The sequence below is a fragment of the Schistocerca gregaria genome, chromosome 8, assembly GCF_023897955.1.
Source record: "Schistocerca gregaria isolate iqSchGreg1 chromosome 8, iqSchGreg1.2, whole genome shotgun sequence".
In the NCBI taxonomy this organism is placed as follows: domain Eukaryota; kingdom Metazoa; phylum Arthropoda; class Insecta; order Orthoptera; family Acrididae; genus Schistocerca; species Schistocerca gregaria.
The window spans coordinates 402,139,634-402,159,287 of NC_064927.1; positions in this window are offsets into that span (position 1 = coordinate 402,139,634).

A 19,654-nucleotide genomic window follows, 5' to 3' on the forward strand; every position below is an offset into this window, starting at 1 on the left:
GAGTACGCAGTAAAACAAGGAGAGCGAGATCTGAATTAATTGCGACAACCTGAAGTTGCTGCTGGCAAGAAAGGGAGTGTTAGGCAACGACGGGCTGAATGATCGGCTTTCAGAGATAAACTAGTTTAGCCAGCAGATGACTGAATAGGGAAAATGATGAAATCTATTAGAAGTCTTTATATAACACGACGAAATTACGATTGATACAGGAAAGGGAACAACACAAAAACGCAGCAAACTAAGCAGACATAGGATGACACAGACGTCTACAAAATGAGATAGAAAGTGCAAAACGGCAAAGCAGAAGTGGGTAGAGGAGAAATAAAAAATGATTCAAATAGCTCTGAGCACTATGGGACTTAACATCTGAGGTCATCAGTCCACTAGAATTTAGAACTACTTAAACCTAACTAACCTAAGGACATCAAACACATCCATGCCCGAGGCAGTATTCGAACCTGCAACCGTAGCGGTCACGCGGTTCCAGACTGAAGCTCCTAGAACGGCTCGGTCACCCCGGCCGGCGGAGAAAAAAAGAACCTTTAGAAGCTGACATGGCTACAGAATAGATGGATGCCATCTATAGGAAAATAAAAAAGGCCGTTGGTAGAAGAAGAAGCAGTTCTACGATTATCAAGATCTCGGTGGACGGTTATCCACTATAAATAAAGAAGTGAAAGCTGGAAGGTGGGATAAATATACAGGAGGGCTATACAGGGGAGTGAAGTTGAAGACAATGTTGTAGAAAGAGAATAGCATTCGGTTGAAGATGAGAAACTGCGAAAAGAACTAAAAAGCCATTGCAAGACCTATGTCGAAACAATGCACCTAAACTTGACAGAACTGCCTTATAATTATCATCACCCTTGGAGGCCACAACTATGACATATTTATTCCACCTGGGATGCAACATATATGAGACAGGGAAAATATCCTCACACATAATGAAATAAGTAATAATTCCAATTCAAATGATGCTAGCTGTTGACAGGTGTGAATACTATAGAACCACCTATTCAATAAGTTATTGTTACAAAATACTTATAAAAAATTAATCACGGAAGAATGCAAAAACTGACAGTCGGCAACCTTCGGGGAGATAAGTTTGTGATCCGAAATCATGTAGGAACACCCATTGCAAAAGCAACCCCACTCTTACAGCATTTGTAGATTTATGGAAGGCATTTGACAGTGTTGATTGGAATACATTCATTGAAACTCTGAAAGCAGCAGGAATAAGCTACTGGAGGTGGATATTTACCTGATAATTCTACAGAAACAAGATTGCCGTTAAAAGAATCGAAATACGTAGAAGGGAAGAATTAGTTGAAAAATTCGTGGTTAGTTCCTATGGAACAAAACTGCTGAGGTAACTGGTCCCTAAGCTTACACACTACTTAATCTAACGTAAACTAACTTAACGCTAAGAACAACACACACACACATGCCCAAGGGCTGGAGTCATACCTCCGACGGCGAGAGCCCCGCCAACCGTAGCAAGGCACTCAGACCGCGGGACTACCCCGCGTGGCTGCAGTAGTTGAGAATGGAGCTAGATGTGGTTGTAACCTATCCCCTATATTATTCAGCCTGTACGTACAGGAAACGCTAAAGAAATTCAAGAATAAATCTCTAAAAGGAATTGAAGTTCAGAGAAAAGAAATTAAAACTTCAAGGTTTGTTGATGACATTCTAATTCGGTCGGAGACGAACTTGAAAGAGCAGTTCAACGAATGGATTTTGACACGGGATATCGTTACAATACGAACGAAAGCATAATGGAATAGAGCAAAAATAAATCAAGTGATGATGAGAGAGTTACATTACAAAATGAGACACTAAAAGTAAATTGAGACGTTTGTTACTTGGAAAGCAAAATAACATCATCACTAAAGTAGAGAGGACATAAATTTCGACTGTCTATAGAAAGAAAAGTATTAGTAAAAAAGAGAAAACATATAACATTGAATGGAAATATGAATAATGCAATGTCTTTCCTGAAGGTATTTCTCTGGAGTGACGGCTTATACGGACTCGGAACGTGGACGATAAACAGCGCAGACTAAAACGGAATAGGTGCTTTGTAAATGTGGGGCTACTGAAAACTTGAAGATTACTTGAATAAATCGAATAATTAATGTGGAGGCAGTGAAATTTTTTGGGGAAAAAGGAATTCATTACAAAATTTTACTAAAGTAGAGGATCCGTTGGTTTGACATATACTGAGGCATTGAGGAATCGCTAGTTTGATAGTGGAGATCAGTGAAGCGGTAAAAGTTGTAGAGGGACACCATTATATGGATACAGTAAACAGGCGTAGACGGATACGAGTAGCAGTGTGTTATGCAGAAATAGACTTGCACTGAACAGGCTAGGATGACGAGAAGTATCAAACGAGTCTTAGACTGAAGTCCCGACAACATGCTATAGCGTCGGATCATGATCCCTGAGGTGGCGAATGAGATGGGATGCTAGTAAGTGAAGATGAAGTACACACTGATGTGACAAACGTCGTCGGATATCCTTTAATATTGTGTTGGACGTCGTTTTACCCGGCTAATGCAGCTACTCTATGCTGCGTGCACTCGACAGTTTGTTGGAAGTCCCCTGCAGAAATATTGAGCCAGGCTGCCTCTATAGCCGTCCATAACTGTGAAAGTGTTGTCGGTGCAGAATTTTGTGCACTAACCGTTCTCTCGATCATGTTCCATAAATGTTCGGTGGGATTCAGACCGGGCTGTCTTGATGGCCAAATCATTCACTCGAATTGCCCAGAACGTTCTTCAGACCAATCGCAAATAACTGTGACCTGTTGACAAGTCGCACTGTACCTACAAAAATTCCACCGTTGTTTGGGAGCTGGAAGTCCATGAATAATTACGAGTGGCCTCCAAGCAGACGAACATAACTGAGAATGCAGTCTATTCCATGTAACCAGAGCCCACACCATTATGCAGCCACCATTAATTTGTATAGTGTCTTTTTGACGACCTGCATCAACGGCTTCGTGGAGTCTGGGCCACAATCGAACCACACCGTCAGCTCTTACCAACTGAAATGTGGACCCATCTGAGCAGACCACAGTTTTCCACTAATCTAGGAACCAAGCGATGGGATTATGAGCCCAGGGGAATCGCTGCAGGTGATGATGTGCTGTTAGCAAAGTCACTCGGATCAGTCGTCTGGTGCCATAGCTCATTAACGCTAACTTTCGCCGCACTGCCCCAACGGATACGTTCGCCGTACGTCCCACACTGATTTCTGCTGTTATGTCAGGCAGTGTTGCTTGTCTGTTGGAATTGACAACTATAAGCAAACGCCGCTGCTCTCGTCCGTTAAGTATCTGTGGTGAGATTCCCTGAAATTTGGCATCCTCAGCATACTGTTGACACTGTTGATCTCGGAATATTAAATTCCCTAACGACTTCAGGGAATGAATGTTCCAAGCGTCTAGCTCCTACTACCAAGCGTTCAGCGTCGGCTAATTCCCATTGTGCCTCTATAATCACGTCGGAAACCTTTTCATATGAATCACCTGAGTACAAATGACAGTTCCTGTAATGTATTGGCATTTTGTATCTTGTTTATGCTGTATGTGTGCATATGTCTATCCCTTGACTTTTGTCACCTCGGTTTAGTTCCACCGTCGGGGCCTGGTGTGCAGTGACGGCGGTGGTAAGAGTCATACCCTGGTCCGTCAGAAAAGCATTCCAAATAAGCAAGGCTTTTACTCATGACAGTTACAGTGATGCAATCGAAGCTGGAGAGATGGTCGATAGCCTCTTGGGACGTAGTTGGCTATGATCGCTGAAACATGTTGGTTTCATCAGGTGCTCGCTAGCAGGATGGGCCCAGGTTGGAGCCCACGGCTCACCAGGGAGGATCATCAACAGAGGTATGTGAACTTACATTGTGAAGGCACGAAGTTGACTGCATTCAGACTTATTTTAGGCAGAGTACTCCAGGTATTGAGAGTGAGGTTTGTCGGCTGTAGCTGGCTGCTTGATCTCAGGCTGAGAGTTTCAGTTATGTGGTATACAGGGTGGTCCATTGATCATGACCGGGCCAAATATCTCACGAAATAAGCGTCAAGCGAAAAACTACAAAGAACGAAACTAGTCTCACTTGAAGGGGGAAACCAGATGGCGCTACGGTTGGCCCGCTAGATGGCGCTGCCGTATGTCAAACGAATATCAACTGCGTTTTTTAAAAATAGGAACCCACATTTTATATTACATATTAGTGTAGTACGTAAAGAAATATGAATGTTTTAGGTGGACCATTTCTTTCGCTTTGTGACAGATGCCGCTGTGATAAACACAAACGTATGGCTCACAATTTTAGACGAACAGATGGTAACAGGTAGGTTTTTTAAATTAAAATACAGAACGTAGGTACGTTTGAACATTTTATTTCGATTGTTCCAATGTGAAACTTGTACCTTTGTGAACTTATCATTGCTAAGAACGCATGCTGTTACAGCGTGATTACCTGTAAATACCAAATTAATGCAATAATTGCTCAAAATGATGTCCGTCAACCTCAATGCATTTGGCAATACTTTGTAAATAGGCTGTTTAGGTTTTTATATTGGTAACGCCATGTAGCGCTCTGTATGAAAATTACTGGCTGTGCTGTGTGCAGTTTGTGGCTGGGTAGCATTGTTGTAATATTCGCTATTGTAGTGTTGGGCTGTAGGCTGTTAGCAGCGCGTAGCATTGCGCAGATAGAGGTGAGCCGCCAGCAGTGGTTGGTGTGGGGAAGTGAGATGGCGGATTTTTTAGAGCGGATGATCTGGGCGTGTGTCCATCAGAAACCGTACATTTGTAAGAATGGATGTCATGGACTGCTATATGTATTATGACTTTTGAACACTATTAAGGTAAATACATTGTTCTCTATCAAAATCTTTCATTTGCTAACTATGCCTATCAGTAGCTAGTGCCTTCAGTAGTTTGAATCTTTTATTTTGCTGGCGCTCACTGTATTGCAGTAGTTCCAGTAACGAAGATTTTTGTGAGGTAAGTGATTTGTGAAAGGTATAGGTTAATGTTAGTCAGGGCCATTCTTTTGTAGGGATTATTGAAAGTCAGATTGCATTGCGCTAAAAAATATTGTGTATCAGTTTAGTGTTGATCAGAATAGGTAAAGAGTGAAATGTCTGGGTACGTTCAGTTTTGCTCAGCTGTTTGAAAATCAAATAAGGTAAGAGATTTATCAGCATAGTAATTCAATAATTTTTCTAATGGGACGTCTCAACTTGAAACGACATTTCTCTCAACATCGAGTACTTCACCTGCCGTAATGTTCGCACACGCGCTGACAATGCGCTGACGCATGTTGTCAGGCGTTGTCGGTGGATCACGATAGCAAATATCCTTCAACTTTCCCCACAGAAAGAAATCCGGGGACGTCAGATCTGGTGAACGTGCGGGCCATGGTATGGTGCTTCGATGACCAATTCACCTCTCATGAAATATGCTATTCAATACAGCTTCAACTGCACGCGAGCTATGTGCCGGACATCCATCATGTTGGAAGTACATCACCATTCTCTCATGCAGTGAAACATCTGTTAGTAACATCGGTAGAACATAACATAAGAAATCAGCATACATTGTACCATTTAGATTGCCATCGATAACATGGGGCTGGGCGGAGTGTACGTGCGGTTCTAGGCGTTACAGTCTGGAGCCGAGCGACCGCTACGGTCGCAGGCTCGAATCCTGCCACGGGCATGGATGTGTGTGATGTCCATAGGTTAGTTAGGTTTAATTAGTTCTACGTTCTAGACGACTGATGATCTCAGAAGTTAAGTCGCATAGTGCTCAGAGCCATTTGAACCATTTTTGGTAAACTGGGGCCAATTATCATTCCTCCCATAATGCCGCACCATACGTTAATCCGATAAGGTCACTGATGTTACACTTGTCGCAGCCATCGTGGATTTTCCGTTGCTCAATAGTGCATATATGCCGGTTTACGTTAGCGCTGTAGGTGGATGGCGCTTCGTCGCTAAATAGATGGCGTGCCAAAAATCTGCCATCGTCCCGTAATTTCTCTTGTGGCCAGTGGAAGAACTGTACACGACGTTCAAAGTCGTCGCCATGCACTTTCTGGTGCATAGATATATGGTACGAGTGCAATCGATGTTGATGTAGCATTTTCAACAACGACGTTTTTGAGGGTCTCGATTCTCGCGCAATTTGTCTACTACTAATGTGCGGATTAGCCGCGAAAGCAGCTAAAACAACTAGTTTGGCATCATCATTTGTTGCAGGTCGTGGTTGACGTTTTACATGTGGCTGAACACTTCCTGTCTCCTTAAATAACATAACTATCCGACCAACGGTTCGTACACTTGGATGATGTCGTCCAGGATACCGATCAGCATACATATCACACGCCCATTGCGCATTTTGATCACATCAGCCATATATCAACACGATATCGACCTTTTCCGCAGTTGGTAAACGATTAATTTTAACACGTGTAATGTGTCACGAAGCAAATACCGTCCGCACTGGCGGAATGTTACGTGATACCAAGTACTTATAAATTTTTGACTAATAAGCGTCATCTATCACTAACAGACAAAAGTGGTCCGACTAAAACATTCATACTTTTTTACGTACTTCAAGAATACGTAATAAAAATGGGGATTCCTATTTTAAAAAACGGAGGTGATATCCGTTTGACCTGTGGCAGCGCCATCTAGCTGGTCAAGCATAGCGCCATCTGGTTTCCCCCTTCAAGCTAGACGAGTTTCGTTCTTTGTAGGTTTTTTGTTTGATGCTTGTTTCGTGAGATATTTGGTCCGGTCACATCAATGGACCACCCTGTATTTGTCAAATAGGCTGGTGTGTCTCCCCAACGGAGCAGTCTTGGCTTGTAGGGCCCATCAGACTGGGCATAATCATTTCGCAGTTACGACTGTATGCGTCCTGGTTTTCCTGTTTGGTCAGCTTCTTCAGAAGCCATATTTGTGCTGTAAGGCATGAAGACGTTGGTTTTCAGAGACGCTGTGTCGCATCTTCCGCATCGCCTGTGTACCGAGTAAGTATTTTAGCATACTGAATTGCGCTCTTTTGCTCTGACACCTACTTACTGAATAGCTAGGTGCTTCTCATCTTATGACACAATTCTGTTTAATCACTTCAGGAGCAGTTCGTTACACTGGGCTAGGCTCTGGTTCAACAGCAGAAACACTCAGAAACTTTCTGTTGATGTCAATAAAAACCATTCTGAGATTCATGGCAGACCAAAATTCTTCGAGAGTATTTAGTCCAACAGGCAGTTAACTAATTAATTAGAAAAAAAACACGAAATTAAATGTTGGCAGAGAGATCTCATGACAAGAACTGCGAAGTCGTTTTATGGAAAAGAACAAGTAACATATGAAGGCTGTAAACAATATGCCAACGTGTACCGTCAGTTACTTAAACCAATTGCATTTCCTTAACCTTACTGATAATTTATTGGCGCTGACTGGTAATTGATTTCGGTTTCGGTTAACAGGGTAAAATCTTCAGGTAGAATGAAGTGTCAATAATACTACTGACGCAAACTATGTTTGTGCTCAACAGTGTGACGTGAAAATGTAGCTACTTTCGCAACATGTTTCTCCGCGCCTATAGCTGTTCCCTCCGGTAGGGACTTAACGTTTTTAAGTCTCTGTGATTTAATTTAAAGAATAATCTCGTATTCGACATCATGTAAGCTATAATATTAGCTGCTCTTCCATTTACAATGCTTTTATAACATAAAATGTACAGTCAACGTTCTCACACTACCCTTTAATGAACAGGAAATTTTGGACTAATGTACATATTATTTACTTTGGACTGTTATGTATAACAAACATAGGAAACACTAGGATAACTTTCATACAAACAATGGTAAACATAGCAAAGAACAAGATAATTTTCATATAAATAGTGTTTGCAATTACCGAAACCTACAAAATGCTGTACAGATGCCTTATATTAGATTGCCACCGAAACTGAACACGGAAGTATGATTGTGTTACTTTGTTTATGAGACCACGACACCTATGAGCTTGCAACGGAAACATTCTTGCGTACTGAACATAAGATTACACAGAAAGATTATTTTTAAGAGAAAAACAAAGCGCGATGTTAACATTGCATGAAATCGAGCAACAAGTGAAAAACCTCAAGGGAAATTCAGTATTTTGGCAAAAAGCGTCATATACGATCAGGTAAAAAGTTTAAAGGAACGAAAAGCAAGCTAAAAGTTCCGGAGCATTTGATTGCTTCCAGATAGTGATTCTGGCCATTCGGATATTTATTGATAATAGAGATGATTGCGGAAAAACCAGAACGGCTGGCTCCCTACAATGCTTCACTTCAGCGTCTAAAATCGAACATATTCAGAATCTTTGAAGGCAGTATATTCATACACATCGAATAGCATGCGAAGTAGTAAATAATTTGCTGCGCGTCTCATTTTATTAAAATTTCCATCTTTCAGAAAGACACTGAAACAATATGTCTCAAAAATGAATCGATATCTTTCAAAATGGGGTGAACAAGCCTGCTAGCACATATAACATGGTGCCGTTGTATAGGTATTCGATCCGATGACTGGTTTCAGGCAGCTCACCACGTCAGTTTATCCTCTGCAGGCCACATCATCTCTGCAATCTTCAGCCATTTGGACTTGATGGCCATAGTCAAGTCATGACCTCCATCTACAATTTTTATTCCCCTTCCCCTCCCTAATCTTCCGTCTACTAGCCAGTGCGCTATTTTACAATGTTTCAGAATGTGCCCTATCAACCTATTATTTCTTTTCAGCGCTCTTGTGTAACATCACGGTTCAACAGCTTCTGATTCAGTACACACTTCGTGTCCAAGCATTTTAGGATTCTGACGTCCACTCAGCTCTTTCCAACACATTAGAAACGAAAGTGCTGTTTAAGGCATTCTGTATTTTCATATATTTGTTAATTGATGTCTCTGTCAATGTCTCCCTCATGTGTAAGAAATATTAAAACGACAGCAAAGGCTCCTCTCTGCTTATGTCTGTGAATTTTAGTAGAATACATCCCACTCTTAACATTTAATCCGTTTTGTTAGTGTTGTGCCATGTCTGCTTGCCTCAGTTTTTCGATTAATTATCACAGCTCTTAATTATGGACCAAGTCGATTGCCACGCATTGTCGAGACGTAGTAAGCTACCGCATAAATCCGTTGCTGTTTATAAGTTTCTCTGCAAAACGAAGAGTTAATGGGAGGGATCTGAGAAACTGGTGCGAACTATTTACACGGCATTTCCTTGATTTCTGAACGTATTTTTTTGAAGTATGACCTCGTGCTGAAGTGAAGGGTGGATGACGAGCATTACCCACAGCAAACGAATATGAGCTACTGAGGTATGATACAATAGGATAATGCTGAAGATTCGTTGGGTGTATTACATAATTGATGAAGAGGTAAGAAATGTGAGAGAAAAGAAATACTAATAAGAAGGGACGGATCGATAACATACATCCTGAGCCATTAAACTACATTTTATTTAATAAATGAGATACACCAGTTTGATTTTGTACTACAGTATTACTTTTATTGTGTTAACCAGTTTTCGGTTTACAAGGACATTTATTATAATGTTGTTCTACCAAGAACCGTCGGAAGATTCAGTTAACATGATACAGTTTATTTACTAATGACTGGATGTGTGGTATTAAAAGTTATAGAGGATGAAAAAAAATTTACAATAATAAACATGTTAATGTGGATGTAGATACAGTAGGGGTCAGAAGAATAGAGTAGTGTAGGGAACTGCATCACACTCATCTTTGATGTCACTATCACAAGAACAACAGCAACAACAACAATAGAAGAACGTGTCTTCCAGATCCTAAATAAGTTCATTGAAAATGTGAAAACACATGCTAGGCTATACCCTCCCAGAATGTCGTCACTAATATTGGATATGTATAGACAGTTCTTTCAGCTACTGGAAAATTAAAATAAAGAAGTAGGGCATAGGCTGCTGTACCTTCATTGGAGAGGGAACTTCTTTCAAACCAATTCTCGTTCAAGTCAATACACAAAACGTTGTCGTTACAAAGTGCCTGCTAATTATCTTCGGCTATTGTTGTTTCGTTCTCCACGGTTAAGTTACACTCAGCATCGATTAGTTGCCAAGAGCGGATATCCTTCACCCACGCTATACAGCAGTTACATTAAACTTTTCTCAGCCTACATTGTTATACGCAGCTCACGGAAATTTTTTTTAAAACTTTAACAGAACATAATATGAAATATTAAAAATAATTTTATGAGTAACATGGTTGGAAAAATGTGCAGGATCCTAACAAATTAATTGCGGAAGTAACGACAAATCAAAGTATGTGGGCTAGGTGTGTATTTATTTGCTTGCTGCATCACAAAAATGGTTCAAATGGCTCTGAGCACTATGCGACTTAACTTCTGAGCTCATCAGTCGCCTAGAACTTAGAACTAATTAAACCTAATTAAACTAGGGACATCACACACTTCCATGCCCGAGGCAGGATTCGAACCTGCGACCGTAGCGGTCGCTCGGCTCCAAACTGTAGCGCCTAGAACCGCACGGCCACTCCGGCTTGCTACTGCATCACAGTCAAACTCATCATAGTTAATATTTGAATAGAACGTTACATGTCACAGGATACTTTTACACAGGTTGTCAAGGATTCTGATGTTTGGACAGTAAATGGTGTTCTTTATTACCCCTGCAGTATGAAAATGTGAAATCACATGCTAGGCTATACCCTCCCAGAATGTCGTCACTAATATTGGATATGTATAGACAGTTCTTTCAGCTACTGGAAAATTAAAATAAAGAAGTAGGGCATAGGCTGCTGTACCTTCATTGGAGAGGGAACTTCTTTCAAACCAATTCTCGTTCAAGTCAATACACAAAACGTTGTCGTTACAAAGTGCCTGCTAATTATCTTCGGCTATTGTTGTTTCGTTCTCCACGGTTAAGTTACACTCAGCATCGATTAGTTGCCAAGAGCGGATATCCTTCACCCACGCTATACAGCAGTTACATTAAACTTTTCTCAGCCTACATTGTTATACGCAGCTCACGGAAATTTTTTTTAAAACTTTAACAGAACATAATATGAAATATTAAAAATAATTTTATGAGTAACATGGTTGGAAAAATGTGCAGGATCCTAACCAATTAATTGGGGAAGTAACGATAAATCAAAGTATGTGGGCTAGGTGTGTATTTGTTTGCTTGCTGCATCACAAAAATGGTTCAAATGGCTCTGAGCACTATGCGACTTAACTTCTGAGCTCATCAGTCGCCTAGAACTTAGAACTAATTAAACCTAATTAAACTAGGGACATCACACACTTCCATGCCCGAGGCAGGATTCGAACTTGCGACCGTAGCGGTCGCTCGGCTCCAAACTGTAGCGCCTAGAACCGCACGGCCACTCCGGCCTGCTACTGCATCGCAGTCAAACTCATCATAGTTAATATTTGAATAGAACGTTACATGTCAAAGGATACTTTTACACAGGTTGTCAAGGATTCTGATGTTTGGACAGTAAATGGTGTTCTTTATTACCCCTGCAGTATGAAAATAATTTCATAGTTTTTCAATACGCTCAGTATTATCTGCACACTCAACCTCCTGCCAACTTGTTGCAGGCTGTTTACTGTTTAGTATTAGCTATGAAATCTATTTTGTATAGTACAATTTATGTAAAAATTACGATATTGCTCGTTTGCAGTTTGGTAAAATAGAGGGGGGAATGAACTTCAAAGATTGCGTTCCATTATCACGACGGAAATCAAAAGTATGGTGAGTTCATTAGCTAGAACAAGATACTTCCGTGCGTTGTTGTGTCCAAAGTGCTAGGAAGACAACATGTGAATAGCCCAGACACATTTGTTACTTAGGTGGAACGTAACGTTAGAAGTACAAGACTTCGACAAATAACAATGGTTCTGCAGTGATCACATTTTCCTTATTTCGGCATTAAGTTTGGAGATAAGAACAAGTAATAGGTTCTAAATGTTGTGCGTCGTACGTACTTGGAGCAACTATGGAAGTAGGATGATGGTAAAATTCAGTGTCTGAACATCGCCATTCCTATGTTACGGCGCTAATATAAGAATCGCGTGAGTGAATGTCATTTAAGTATGATTGAAGTAGCGAGATACAACAAAAGAAACATGAAGGAAATCTTGTATACGGACTTAGATGTGGCGATTACGCCCCAAGGTCCTGGGATGACGGTCCCCTCTCCACAAACATCAGTGTGTGAGGATCCTATATCGTCGCATGTCCAGATACTTGTTATTATCAAGATCATTTGAGAGTAAATTCATTGAAATGTTTAATCACAGTGAGTATTGTGCAACTATCCCTGGTCACGTTCAGCGACAATTTTAAAGTAATCGATGCTTGGTAACAATGTTTTGAAAAAGTCTGATTGTTGTTACTGGGTTCGAGCCAGTGTGTCCATATTGTTTCTTTTCGCAATTTCGGGTAAAATATTGTTTTTCGGGAACGTTTTGGGGAAAAGAATATTTTGGGGGAACGTTCTGGGGAAAAAAATTTCGGTAGTTGGTAAATTGGCGAAACATTTTTCTACGTAAGCATACTACAAACAACACATATTTAGTATTATAGATATGCTCTCTCTCTCTCTCTCTCTCTCTCTCTCTCTCTCTCTCTCTCAATCGATACATCTTTTCTTTTATCATCTGTGGTGTTTGGTGTTAGCTTCATATCGATGGCTGCAAGGTATAGATACAAGTGTACCGCACATATCAATGTCATCTACATCTACATCTACATCCGTACTCCGCAAGCCACCTGACGGTGTGTGGCGGAGGGTACCCTGAGTACCTCTATCGGTTCTCCCTTCTATTCCAGTCTCGTATTGTACGTGGAAAGAAGGATTGTCGGTATGCTTCTGTGTGGGCTCTAATCTCTCTGATTTTATCCTCATGGTCTCTTCGCGAGATATACGTAGGAGGGAGCAATATACTGCTTGACTCTTCGGTGAAGGTATGTTCTCGAAACTTCAACAAAAGCCCGTACCGAGCTACTGAGAGTCTCTCCTGCAGAGTCTTCCACTAGAGTTTATCTATCATCTCCGTAACGCTTTCGCAATTACTAAATGATCCTGTAACGAAGCGCGCTGCTCTCCGTTGGATCTTCTCTATCTCTTCTATCAACCCTACCTGGTGCGGATCCCACACTGCTGAGCAGTATTCAAGCATTGGGCGAACAAGCGTACTGTAACCTACTTCCTTTGTTGTCGGATTGCATTTCCTTAGGATTCTTCCAATGAATCTCAGTCTGGCATCTGCTTTACCGACGATCAACTTTATATGATCATTCCATTTTAAATCACTCCTAATGCGTGTTCAAACATTGCTAGCCGAGGCTACCATCCCATGCGCGGGCCTGATACAATTTTTATTTTCCAGTGAACACATAGTGCGTAGTGAGGCGATCACTCTGTTATAGAAATAATTCAGAAGCCATGATCGCTTAAATACTGCTTACTGGATAACCGGTTTCAACACACTTTAGGTGCCATCATCGGATCTGAATGTAGATTAGCATTTATAAACGGTTTGGATATAACGATACATGAGGCAGATCAGCTGATATAAAATCATTGTCACAAAAATTAAGAAACAACTGCTCTCCTGGTAATTTTTTTTTCATCAGATATGTAAAACCGAAGTCACAAGATCAAATTATTCGGTAAATGACCGTTGCCCGACTGACAGCGGTGTGATTCCGAGATGAGATATAACAATTTCACTGAATGCAAAAGGTGTCTAGAATGTACTATTTCTTTGATAAGTGAAACACAATATTTCCTTTTTTTACTATTTTACTGTTTACCTTCTAAAAACGTTTTTTTAAAATTTTGTTTTCATAGTTGGTTTTCTGCGGTCAGGATAAATATTCCGGTGTTGATTCAGAGTGGCTCACATGTTCAGAAGGCGACGGAACCAAAGCGCTTTGCAAATAGTGCACACTACAATCACATAAAAAAGATTTGGCTAGCCATCGAAATTGTAAGAAGCATTGACAGGCCCTCAAATTTTCACAAGTCGGTGAAGTCACAACATTTTATGGCGGAAATACACCTAGAGAAATAAAAAGTGCAGATTTGAAAGTGTCGGCATTCATTGCGGAGTACTGTTCGGTATCAGCAGCAGACCACCTAGAATGGCTGTTGCCATCTTTGAACACGTCATCTACTGGTCTCAGTGTAATGAAGTTGCATCACACCGTATGTGCTGGGGCGATTACTAACGTGAATTCCCTTTTTTTCTTGACCAAGACAATGTTGATAGCCCTTATTGGATGACAACAGATGAAAGTGCGTCGCCTGACACCGAGAAAATGTCGTTCGTCATTATGCGTTATTCTAGTCTAAACGCAAAGAAAGATAATAACGTTGTTTTAGAGACCGTTGGTAATACAAGGTGGTAAATTGACTTCAGCTAACACGTTAAAAAAAGCAACTAACTACAAATGGCCTTGATTGAAGTTACATAATAGGTAGTAGGTGTGGGCGGAGTTAACGTAATGGCAGGAGAGCATCATTCATTCTCTTCAGTTTTGAAAGAAGCTCTACCCCATCTTACTACCGTCGAATGTTTGTCACTTTCATTGTACTTTGATGCAGTAAACGCTTTCAAAGTGTTCCCTTCGCATTTAGAACACATCGTTACAGGAGTTCACAATTGGTTTTCGTGCAGTATCAAGCGGCAAATTGAATATTCTCTGGTACATGAAACACTGGCTGGAAAGAAACCGCTCGAAATAGACAAGTTGTCAAGGACGCACTGAGTTTAGACTAACGAGCTGTTTTAGAGTTTCACTTTAAATAGTTGAAGGGTAAAGAATGATGCTATACTGCTGGTCAGTTTTATCTTATGCTATTATGAAAACCCAATAAACTAATCTTATATTCTTTACACTCTTACTAAATGCAATATTCGATTGTATTCACATATGTCAGACTGATAACGTTGAACCTCTTAAGCTTTTATCAGACTAAATACTTTGCTGCTGAACTGTCAATTTTAGTTACCCCAGAAAGATTAAGTAACGGCAAAAGACCAGATTTGATAGCATTCAATTTCAGGGATTATATGATGAATATTGAATGCATTACTTTACGATTGAGTTACAATGAAACGACAGGTGGTACGGACCAAAAAGATTTAAGAATTATAAAAGCTTGGTGTGTATCATTTCTTTGTCAGTTATGCCAATAAAATCAGAGAAGAATTCCAAAGAATCCAAAGTTTTAGGAAAAAACCGCCTGTTTCGCACCTATCTCGGCTACTAGCCAAATCCAGCCGGATGTGGTGGATATAATGGCCTATTTTAAAGAATTGCTTGGAGCTGACAATGTTGCCATCACTTTGGATCAATGACGAATTCTTCCTTTCCAACAATGGAACAAGGTTAATTCAACTGCAGCGGCTTTTTGGGTTGAAGTGTCGGTCTTTGACATTGCTGCAGGAGAGCGGAATTTTTCTACTGTTAGCAAGCTGGTGACAGCAGTTTTGAGCCTGCCTTTCTGAAATGCTAGTGTGGAGAGAGCATTCCCCATGATAGGCACAAACACAGCAGATCACTGGAGAGCAGTACAGTTTCGAAAATGATGGGGTTTATTAAATTCGAACCAAGAAATAAAAAGCTTACCAAATATAAGTTATGTATATAATACTCACAATCATTTCGATGTCACGTCACATCCGGCACCAAAATTTTATCGTACTGGTCTTATTGCTGTTTTATACCAATGTAGAAGAAAATAAACAGTCTTTGTATTAGTACAACGATTATAGTAGGCCTGCATATCACATAATTTCACACATTGTACCATGTAACATGATATGCTTATGACATGTCAATGTACTATAATTTTTATTTCAGAGAAAATTTATAATTTGTCTCCGAAGAAGCATAAGAGATTAAAAAATTTGAAATTATGCCGCCATAATTATATTTTTGTCATCACTAAGCAGAAAAATAGCTCTTTTTTTCTATTTTTAAAGTTTATGTTGCGTCTAATGGTAAACCAACAGGACAATGAAGAAAATGTGAAGAAAGCAAACGTGGAGCCAGTAGACCATAGTTATATGTCTCCTGTAAGGCTATTTTTATTCAGAAATTAAAAATTTTAGTCTATATAGTATTTTTTATACATACCATAATTTTAAGGCCCTGGCCACATAATTCCGCCTCTTCATGCTACCAATACTGATGATAAACATATTTATTCCTTTGAATTATTATTTAAGATGTTTGAGGAAAAACTGCCCAAAACGGTATTATTTTCGGGAACTTCTTTGTCTGCTATGGGGGAATTGGATAACTCAATCTGGTAACGGTGCATCGAGCGCTTAACAGTAGCCGGCAGGCACAGGCGAATGGAGTGAGCACAGTACAGCGTCTGGGTCGAGATTATGCGCACTATTTGGTCGACGTTACCAATTCGTTTGCAATGTGTTCGCGCCGCGTCAGTTCACTTGAGAGATTCAGTGTGAAAAGATCGATGTCTTACAGTGGCAGGCGGAATATTAATTGATTGTGAATATTTAAAAGTATTTGATATGAATCGTCTTTTCGACAATAAATCGTGCTACTGAAACATCCTCTTAGAAAAATTTTACAAGACTGTGCTTAAGCAGACACACAATATTTTTAGCTCAACGCAATCTGACTTTCAAAAATCCCTACAAAAGAATGGCTCTGACTAACATTAACCTATACGTGTCACATATCACTTACCTCACAAAACTCTTGGTTACTCGAACTACTGCAGTACAGCGAGCACCACTACTGCCAGCTAAATAAAAGATTCAAACTACGGAAGGCACTAACTACTGATAGATATAGTTAGCAAATGAAAGATTTTAATAGAGAACAAACAATGTATTTACCTTATTAGTCATAATATATATATCAGTTCATGACATCCATTCTTACAAATTTCAAAACTCTGCCATCTCTCCCCCCACGTCCACCACTGCTGGCGGCTCCCCTCCAACTGCGCAATGCTAAGCACTGTTAACACCCAGCTGCCCAACACTACAATGGCCATTATTACAACAATGCCGACCAGCAACTGACTGCACACAGCACAGCCAGTGGTTTTCATACAGAGCGCTACGTGGCGTTACCAATATAAAAATCCTAAACAGCATACAACAGCCTACTTATACTATTTGTGTTGTGCTTAACAATTACTGTTTTTAAAGCAGCCCAACATTAACCGCGGCCCTAAATCATCCACCGTCAGATTATCTGGCTCTTAATCCATGAAGTTAAGAAAAGCAGAAGCAGTGTCGTAACGTAGGACGCATCCAACGTTCGTGTTACATACACGGGTGAAAATAATGGCAACACCAAAAAGAAGTATTTAACGCTGAATAACGAAACTTGGGGAATACAGTTATCTAGGTGATGTATGTAAGTGATTAACATTAATAGATGACAAGTTGATGTAAGAGCGAGGTAAGCGATTGCAAATGTGAAATTCTGGTACATTAATAAACTCTATAGCAGGCAGAATGTTGCATACAAGCATGCAAATGTGCATGCATTGTGCTGTACAGATGCAGGATGTTAGTTCTTGGGATGGAGTTCCACGCCTGTTGCACTTGGTCGGTTAATACAACGAGCGAGGTGGCGCAGTGGTTATCACACTGGACTTGCATTCGGGAGGACGATGGTTCAAACCCGTGTCCAGCCATCTTGAATTAGGTTTCCCGTGATTTCCCTAAAGCGCTCCAGGCAAATGCCAGGATGGTTTCTTTGAAAGGGCACGGCCCTCCCCCATCCTTCCCTCACTCGATGGGACTGATGCCTCCGCTCTTGGGTCCCTTCCCCCAAATTAACCAACCAACCAACTGTTAATGCTGTCTCTGAACGATACTGCAGTTTTCGTCCGATCATGTCCCATGTGTGCTCGATTGGAGACAGATCTGGTGATCGAAAAGGCAAGGGCAACATGTTAACACTCTGTACATCACGTTGGGTTACAAGGGGAGTAGATGGACGAGCGTTACCCTGTTGGAAAACACCCCCTAGAATGACGTTCATGAATGGCAGCACAACAGGTCGATTCACCACATTGACGGACAAATTTCCAGTCAGGGTCGGATAACCACGAGAGCGCTCCTGCTGTCCTACGAAATCGCACTCCAGACCATAACTCCAGGTGTAGGTCCAGTGTGCCTAGCTCATAGACAGTCCGATTGCAGGTCCCTAGCTGGCCTTAATGGCCGTCAGTGGCACCTAGGCAAAACTAGCTTTCATCAGAAAACACAACAGACCTCCAATGAGCTCTCGCTTGACACCGCTGAAGCCGCAAATGGCGGAGGTTTGGCGTCAGTGAAATGCATGCATAAGGGCATCTGGCTCCAAACTGTTCTTGAAGTAACCGATATGTAACTGTTTGTAGTGTCACTATACTGCCAGCTGTATCCCAAATTGCTGTTGCAGATACATTACAATGCACCAGGGCCACACGCGTAGCATCATGGTCTTCCCTCTCCGTAATGCTTTCTGGTCGACCAGAGAGTGGCCTTCTTGCGACAGTACATTCACGTGACCACTACTGTCAGCTATGATGCACAGTGTCTACATTTCTGATTCACGAAGCCCTATTACAAGACCTCGTTCAACGTTAGTGAGGTGTTGATAATAGCGTCTTTGTCGCCTTAAAGATATTGTTGACTAATGTCAGCTCACCACGTCTAATCTCAAAGGTAACCAACGCTAACGTCCGCTACAGCATGTATGTAAAGCAAACGCGATTTGCATTCTCATAGCGGATAGCGGTGCTCGAACTTTGAATAGCTATCACCTGTCAAATGTAGAACAGTGTTGGGCAGGCAAACGCATAGAACGTATGAACATTACATATCTGAATAACACTGGCTAGTCACAATGAGAATGGTGACATTATTAATGGGCAGGTTGGTGTTGCTATGGAGCTTATTAATGAATCTCACTTAATTTATAGTATTCAAAATGTAGATACAGGGGAAAAAGGAAATTCGAATTTGAACGTAACTGCTGAACGACGTGATGTAGTCATTGGCACTAATGGGGCTGAGATAGTAGGGTGGGAGGATTTATTAATGCATTTTTTACAAAAGATGAGGGCAGATATTCAAAGGCTACCTGACAATTAGCAAAAGCTGGGCGCAGACCTGAAAAAAAACTCACTGATAATAATTAAAAATTCATCTCGAATTTCCTGATGAAAAATCTCAATAAACATAGTCGAACACTGAATATATTTTTGGACAAAGTGTTGAATCCAAAGATAGAGGGTATTCGTAATTACTATCAGGAATTGTGCCCAGATTATAAAAAGATGATTATACAGCCGAAGAAAACCGAACATTCTGGTGACACTCAGAAAAGTAAACAATACGACGAAAATAAAGAATGCGACGTGGTTGAAATTCATTGTCATGTAATCTTACAAAAACAAGAAATTCGGCAATCTATTATGCTACTGTTGACATACAACAGTCATGTGACAAAAATAATGTGCAACCCAAACTGATTTTTGATGTATGCTGAAACTGTAATTTATGCTAGTGAGGTTGATCAATTT